This window comes from Rutidosis leptorrhynchoides, chromosome 7 (genome assembly GCF_046630445.1).
Source record: "Rutidosis leptorrhynchoides isolate AG116_Rl617_1_P2 chromosome 7, CSIRO_AGI_Rlap_v1, whole genome shotgun sequence".
Classification (NCBI taxonomy): Eukaryota; Viridiplantae; Streptophyta; class Magnoliopsida; order Asterales; family Asteraceae; genus Rutidosis; species Rutidosis leptorrhynchoides.
In genome coordinates, this window is record NC_092339.1 from 363545169 (window position 1) to 363553737 (window position 8569).

Genomic DNA, 8569 nt, shown 5'->3' on the forward strand with positions numbered 1-8569 from the left:
TAGTTTTTAATTAACTAACCCAAAACAGCCCGCGGTGTTACTACGACGGCGTAAATCCGGTTTTACGGTGTTTTTCGTGTTTCCAGGTTTTAAATCATTAAGTTAGCATATCATATAGATATAGAACATGTGTTTAGTTGATTTTAAAAGTCAAGTTAGAAGGATTAACTTTTGTTTGCGAACAAGTTTAGAATTAACTAAACTATGTTCTAGTGATTACAAGTTTAAACCTTCGAATAAGATAGCTTTATATGTATGAATCGAATGATGTTATGAACATCATTACTACCTTAAGTTCCTTGGATGAACCTACTGGAAAATAGAAAAATGGATCTAGCTTCAATGGATCCTCGGATGGCTCAAAGTTCTTGAAGCAAAATCATGACACGAAAACAAGTTCAAGTAAGATCATCACTTGAAATAAGATTGTTATAGTTATAGAAATTGAACCAAAGTTTGAATATGATTATTACCTTGTATTAGAATGATAACCTACTGTAAGAAACAAAGATTTCTTGAGGTTGGATGATCACCTTACAAGATTGGAAGTGAGCTAGCAAACTTGAAAGTATTCTTGATTTTATGAAACTAGAACTTTTGGAATTTATGAAGAACACTTAGAACTTGAAGATAGAACTTGAGAGAGTTCAATTAGATGAAGAAAATTGAAGAATGAAAGTGTTTGTAGGTGTTTTTGGTCGTTGGTGTATGGATTAGATATAAAGGATATGTAATTTTGTTTTCATGTAAATAAGTCATGAATGATTACTCATATTTTTGTAATCTTATGAGATATTTCATGCTAGTTGCCAAATGATGGTTCCCACATGTGTTAGGTGACTCACATGGGCTGCTAAGAGCTGATCATTGGAGTGTATATACCAATAGTACATACATCTAAAAGCTGTGTATTGTACGAGTACGAATACGGGTGCATACGAGTAGAATTGTTGATGAAACTGAACGAGAATGTAATTGTAAGCATTTTTGTTAAGTAGAAGTATTTTGATAAGTGTATTGAAGTCTTTCAAAAGTGTATAAAAACATATTAAAACACTACATGTATATACATTTTAACTGAGTCGTTAAGTCATCGTTAGTCGTTACATGTAAGTGTTGTTTTGAAACCTTTAGGTTAACGATCTTGTTAAATGTTGTTAACCCAATGTTTATAATAACAAAAGAGATTTTAAATTATTATATTATCATGATATTATGATGTACGAATATCTCTTAATATGATATATATACATTAAATGTCGTTACAACGATAAACGTTACATATATGTCTCGTTTCAAAATCATTAAGTTAGTAGTCTTGTTTTTACATATGTAGTTCATTGTTAATATAATTAATGATATGTTTACTTATCATAATATCATGTTAACTATATATATAACCATATATATGTCATCATATAGTTTTTTTACAAGTTTTAACGTTCGTGAATCACCGGTCAACTTGGGTGGTCAATTGTCTATATGAAACCTATTTCAATTAATCAAGTCTTAACAAGTTTGATTGCTTAACATGTTGGAAACATTTAATCATGTAAACATCAATCTCAATTAATATATATAAACATGGAAAAGTTCGGGTCACTACAGTACCTACCCGTTAAATAAATTTCGTCCCGAAATTTTAAGCTGTTGAAGGTGTTGACGAATCTTCTGGAAATAGATGCGGGTATTTCTTCTTCATCTGATCTTCACGCTCCCAGGTGAACTCGGGTCCTCTACGAGCATTCCATCGAACCTTAACAATTGGTATCTTGTTTTGCTTAAGTCTTTTAACCTCACGATCCATTATTTCGACGGGTTCTTCGATGAATTGGAGTTTTTCGTTGATTTGGATTTCATCTAACGGAATAGTGAGATCTTCTTTAGCAAAACATTTCTTCAAATTCGAGACGTGGAAAGTGTTATGTACAGCCGCGAGTTGTTGAGGTAACTCAAGTCGGTAAGCTACTGGTCCGACACGATCAATAATCTTGAATGGTCCAATATACCTTGGATTTAATTTCCCTCGTTTACCAAATCGAACAACGCCTTTCCAAGGTGAAACTTTAAGCATGACCATCTCTCCAATTTCAAATTCTATATCTTTTCTTTTAATGTCAGCGTAGCTCTTTTGTCGACTTTGGGCGGTTTTCAACCGTTGTTGAATTTGGATGATCTTCTCAGTAGTTTCTTGTATAATCTCCGGACCCGTAATCTGTCTATCCCCCACCTCACTCCAACAAATCGGAGACCTGCACTTTCTACCATAAAGTGCTTCAAACGGCGCCATCTCAATGCTTGAATGGTAGCTGTTGTTGTAGGAAAATTCTGCTAACGGTAGATGTCGATCCAAACTGTTTCCGAAATCAATAACACATGCTCGTAGCATGTCTTCAAGCGTTTGTATCGTCCTTTCACTCTGCCCATCAGTTTGTGGATGATAGGCAGTACTCATGTCTAGACGAGTTCCTAATGCTTGCTGTAATGTCTGCCAGAATCTTGAAATAAATCTGCCATCCCTATCAGAGATAATAGAGATTGGTATTCCATGTCTGGAGACGACTTCCTTCAAATACAGTCGTGCTAACTTCTCCATCTTGTCATCTTCTCTTATTGGTAGGAAGTGTGCTGATTTGGTGAGACGATCAACTATTATCCAAATAGTATCAAAACCACTTGCAGTCCTTGGCAATTTAGTGATGAAATCCATGGTAATGTTTTCCCATTTCCATTCCGGGATTTCGGGTTGTTGAAGTAGACCTGATGGTTTCTGATGCTCAGCTTTGACCTTAGAACACGTCAAACATTCTCCTATGTATTTAGCAACATCGGCTTTCATACCCGGCCACCAAAAATGTTTCTTGAGATCCTTGTACATCTTCCCCGTTCCAGGATGTATTGAGTATCTGGTTTTATGAGCTTCTCTAAGTACCATTTCTCTCATATCTCCAAATTTTGGTACCCAAATCCTTTCAGCCCTATACCGGGTTCCGTCTTCCCGAATATTAAGATGCTTCTCCGATCCTTTGGGTATTTCATCCTTTAAATTTCCCTCTTTTAAAACTCCTTGTTGCGCCTCCTTTATTTGAGTAGTAATGTTATTATGAATCATTATATTCATAGATTTTACTCGAATGGGTTCTCTATCCTTCCTGCTCAAGGCATCGGCTACCACATTTGCCTTCCCCGGGTGGTAACGAATCTCAAAATCGTAATCATTCAATAATTCAATCCACCTACGCTGCCTCATATTCAGTTGTTTCTGATTAAATATGTGTTGAAGACTTTTGTGGTCGATATATATAATACTTTTGACCCCATATAAGTAGTGCCTCCAAGTCTTTAATGCAAAAACAACCGCGCCTAATTCCAAATCATGCGTCGTATAATTTTGTTCGTGAATCTTCAATTGTCTAGACGCATAAGCAATCACCTTCGTTAGTTGCATTAATACACAACCGAGACCTTGCTTTGATGCGTCACAATAAATCACAAAATCATCATTCCCTTCAGGCAATGACAATATAGGTGCCGTAGTTAGCTTTTTCTTCAATAACTGAAACGCTTTCTCTTGTTCATCATTCCATTCAAATTTCTTCCCTTTATGCGTTAATGCAGTCAAGGGTTTTGCTATTCTGGAAAAGTCTTGGATGAACCTTCTGTAGTAACCAGCTAGTCCTAAAAACTGGCGTATGTGTTTCGGAGTTTTCGGGGTTTCCCACTTTTCAACAGTTTCTATCTTTGCCGGATCCACCTTAATACCTTCTTTGTTCACTATGTGACCGAGGAATTGAACTTCTTCCAACCAAAATGCACACTTTGAAAACTTAGCGTACAATTCTTCCTTCCTCAATACTTCTAACACCTTTCTCAAATGTTCACCGTGTTCTTGGTCATTCTTTGAGTAAATAAGTATGTCATCAATGAAAACAATGACAAACTTGTCAAGGTATGGTCCACACACTCGGTTCATAAGGTCCATGAACACAGCTGGTGCATTAGTTAAACCAAACGGCATGACCATAAACTCGTAATGACCGTAACGTGTTCTGAAAGTAGTCTTTGGAATATCATCTTCTTTCACCCGCATTTGATGATACCCGGAACGTAAGTCAATCTTTGAATAAACAGACGAGCCTTGTAGTTGATCAAATAAGTCGTCGATTCTCGGTAGTGGGTAGCGGTTCTTGATGGTAAGTTTGTTCAACTCTCGGTAGTCGATACACAACCTGAATGTACCATCTTTCTTCTTGACAAACAAAACAGGAGCTCCCCACGGTGATGTGCTTGGTCGAATGAAACCACGCTCTAAAAGTTCTTGTAATTGGCTTTGCAGTTCTTTCATCTCGCTGGGTGCGAGTCTGTAAGGAGCACGAGCTATTGGTGCAGCTCCTGGTACAAGATCTATTTGAAATTCAACGGATCGATGTGGGGGTAATCCCGGTAATTCTTTCGGAAATACATCGGGAAATTCTTTTGCAATGGGAACATCATTGATGCTCTTTTCTTCAGTTTGTACTTTCTCGACGTGTGCTAGAACAGCATAGCAACCTTTTCTTATTAGTTTTTGTGCCTTCAAATTACTAATAAGATGTAGCTTCGTGTTGCCCTTTTCTCCGTACACCATTAAGGGTTTTCCTTTTTCTCGTATAATGCGAATTGCATTTTTGTAACAAACGATCTCCGCTTTCACTTCTTTCAACCAGTCCATACCGATTATCACATCAAAACTCCCTAACTCTACTGGTATCAAATCAATCTTAAATGTTTCGCTAACCAGTTTAATTTCTCGATTCCGACATATATTATCTGCTGAAATTAATTTACCATTTGCTAATTCGAGTAAAAATTTACTATCCAAAGGCGTCAATGGACAACTTAATTTAGCACAAAAATCTCTACTCATATAGCTTCTATCCGCACCCGAATCAAATAAAACGTAAGCAGATTTATTGTCAATAAGAAACGTACCCGTAACAAGCTCCGGGTCTTCCTGTGCCTCTACCGCATTAATATTGAAAACTCTTCCACGGCCTTGTCCATTCGTGTTCTCCTGGTTCGGGCAATTTCTAATAATGTGGCCTGGTTTTCCACATTTATAACAAACTACATTGGCATAACTTGCTCCGACACTACTTGCTCCGCCATTACTCGTTTCGACACCATTTGTTCCTTTCGTTCTATTAACCCCTGGTCCGTAGACCTCACACTTCGCCGCGCTATGACCATTTCTTTTACACTTGTTGCAAAATTTGGTGCAGAACCCCGAGTGATTCTTTTCACACCTTTGGCATAGTTGCTTCTGATTGTTGTTGTTGTTGCGGTTATTATTGTTGTTGGGATGATTGTTGTAGTTGCTGTTGTTGTTGTTGTTGTTGTTGGGCCGTTTGTTGTAGTTGCGATTGATGTTGCGATTGTTGGGATAATTGTTGCGATTATTGTTGTAATTGCTGTTGTTGTTGTATTGGTGATTCTTATCACCGTTTTCCTCCCACTTTCTTTTGACTTGCTTCACATTGGCCTCTTCAGCAGTCTGTTCTTTAATTCTTTCTTCAATCTGGTTCACTAGTTTGTGAGCCATTCTACATGCCTGTTGTATGGAGGCGGGCTTGTGTGAACTTATATCTTCTTGGATTCTTTCCGGTAATCCTTTCACAAACGCGTCGATCTTCTCTTCCTCATCTTCGAATGCTCCCGGACACAATAGGCACAATTCTGTGAATCGTCTTTCGTACGTGGTAATATCAAATCCTTGGGTTCGTAACCCTCTAAGTTCTGTCTTGAGCTTATTGACCTCGGTTCTGGGACGGTACTTCTCGTTCATCAAGTGCTTGAATGCTGACCACGGTAGTGCGTACGCATCATCTTGTCCCACTTGCTCTAGATAGGTATTCCACCATGTTAACGCAGAACCTGTGAAGGTATGCGTAGCGTACTTCACTTTGTCCTCTTCAGTACACTTACTTATGGCAAACACTGATTCAACCTTCTCGGTCCACCGTTTTAATCCGATCGGTCCTTCGGTTCCATCAAATTCCAAAGGTTTGCAGGCAGTGAATTCTTTGTAGGTGCATCCTACACGATTTCCTGTACTGCTAGATCCAAGGTTATTGTTGGTATGTAGTGCAGCCTGTACTGCGGCTATGTTTGAAGCTAGAAAAGTACGGAATTCCTCTTCATTCATATTCACGGTGTGTCGAGTAGTCGGTGCCATTTCCTTCAAAATAGTTAAATGGAACAAGTTAATCATACAGAATATTAAGAGTAGTTAATAGTATTTCGTAGCATAATATGAACTCATTTATAAAAGCTTTTTCTTCATATTAGCATTTTATAAGTTTAAATTCGGGTACTACCTACCCGTTAAGTTCATACTTAGTAGCTAATATACAATTCAACTACTACAATTCTATATGAAAAACTGATTATAATAATATTTCGCGTTCAAACTTTTATACAATATTTTACAAACTTACAATACCGCTTATTTTACATAAAGCATGAAATATAGCACACAATAACTTTGATACAAGATAGTTGTGAAGACAATTCTAGCTAGTACACAAGTCGTTCAGCAAAGGCAATAAAGACACGTAATTCATACGTCCAGAAACAAGTCATGCATTCTGGTTTTACTAGGACTACTTCCCATCCTTGGTCTTGTGCAACATAACCGTTATGGCCGTTGATAAGACAACGTGTTGTAACGTCATCAAAGGGACGAGGGTTACGTAATGTCCAACAGTCCCGTAATAATCTAAAAACCTCATTTCTTACCCCAATTACCGACTCCGTCACTTGTGGAAACGTTTTGTTTAATAGTTGTAGCCCGATGTTCTTGTTCTCACTTTGGTGAGAAGCGAACATTACTAATCCGTAAGCATAACATGCTTCTTTATGTTGCATGTTAGCCGCTTTTTCTAAATCACGAAGTCCAATATTCGGATATATTGAGTCAAAATAATTTCTGAACCCGTTGCGTAAAATAGCATTTGGGTTCCCCGCAATATATGCGTCAAAGTAAACACATCGTAACTTATGGGTTTCCCAATGTGATATCCCCCATCTTTCAAACGAAAGTCTCTTATAAACCAAGACATTCTTGGAACGTTCTTCGAATGTCTTACAAACTGATCTCGCCTTAAATAGTTGTGCCGAAGAATTCTGGCCGACTCTAGACAAGATTTCATCAATCATGTCTCCGGGTAGGTCTCTTAAAATATTGGGTTGTCTATCCATTTTGTGTTTTTAAACTGTAAAATAGACAAGAGTTAGATTCATAAAAAAATACTTATTAATACAAGCAATTTTTACATATATCATAAAGCATAAGAACACTATATTCCATATATTACACCACACGAATACAACTATCTTATTCCGACTCGCTCGTTTCTTCTTTTTCGGTTTTGGTTCGTTTTGCCAAGTTTCTAGGGATATATGATGTTCCCCTAATACGAGCCGTCGTTGTCCACATTGGTTTAGAAAAACCTGGTGGTTTAGAGGTTCCCGGGTCATTGTTACAACTTAAGGACTTCGGGGGTTGACGATACATATAAAGTTCATCGGGGTTGGAATTAGATTTCTCTATTTTTATGCCCTTTCCCTTATTATTTTCTTTTGCCTTTTTAAATTCAGTTGGGGTAATTTCTATAACATCATCGGAATTCTCGTCGGAATCCGATTCATCGGAGAATTGGTAATCCTCCCAATATTTTGCTTCCTTGGCGGAAACACCATTGACCATAATTAACTTTGGTCGGTTGGTTGAGGATTTTCTTTTACTTAACCGTTTTATTATTTCCCCCACCGGTTCTATTTCTTCATCCGGTTCCGATTCTTCTTCCGGTTCCGATTCTTCTTCCGGTTCCGACTCTTCTTCCGGTTCCTCTTCGGGAACTTGTGAATCAGTCCACAAATCATTCCAATTTACATTTGACTCTTCATTATTATTAGGTGAGTCAATGGGACTTGTTCTAGAGGTAGACATCTATCACATAATATCAAACACGTTAAGAGATTAATATATCACATAATATTCATATGTTAAAAATATATAGTTTCCAACAAAAATGTTAAGCAATCATTTTTAAAGAAAACACGGTCGAAGTCCAGACTCACTAATGCATCCTAACAAACTCGATAAGACACACTAATGCAAATTTTCTGGTTCTCTAAGACCAACGCTCGGATACCAACTGAAATGTCCCGTTCTTATTGATTAAAAACGTTCCATATTAATTGATTTCGTTGCGAGGTTTTGACCTCTATATGAGACGTTTTTCAAAGACTGCATTCATTTTTAAACAAACCATAACCTTTATTTCATCAATAAAGGTTTAAAAAGCTTTACGTAGATTATCAAATAATGATAATCTAAAATATCCTGTTTACACACGACCATTACATAATGGTTTACAATACAAATATGTTACAACAAAATAAGTTTCTTGAATGCAGTTTTTACACAATATCATACAAGCATGGACTCCAAATCTTGTCCTTATTTAAGTATGCGACAGCGGAAGCTCTTAATAATCACCTGAGAATAAACATGCTTAAAACGTCA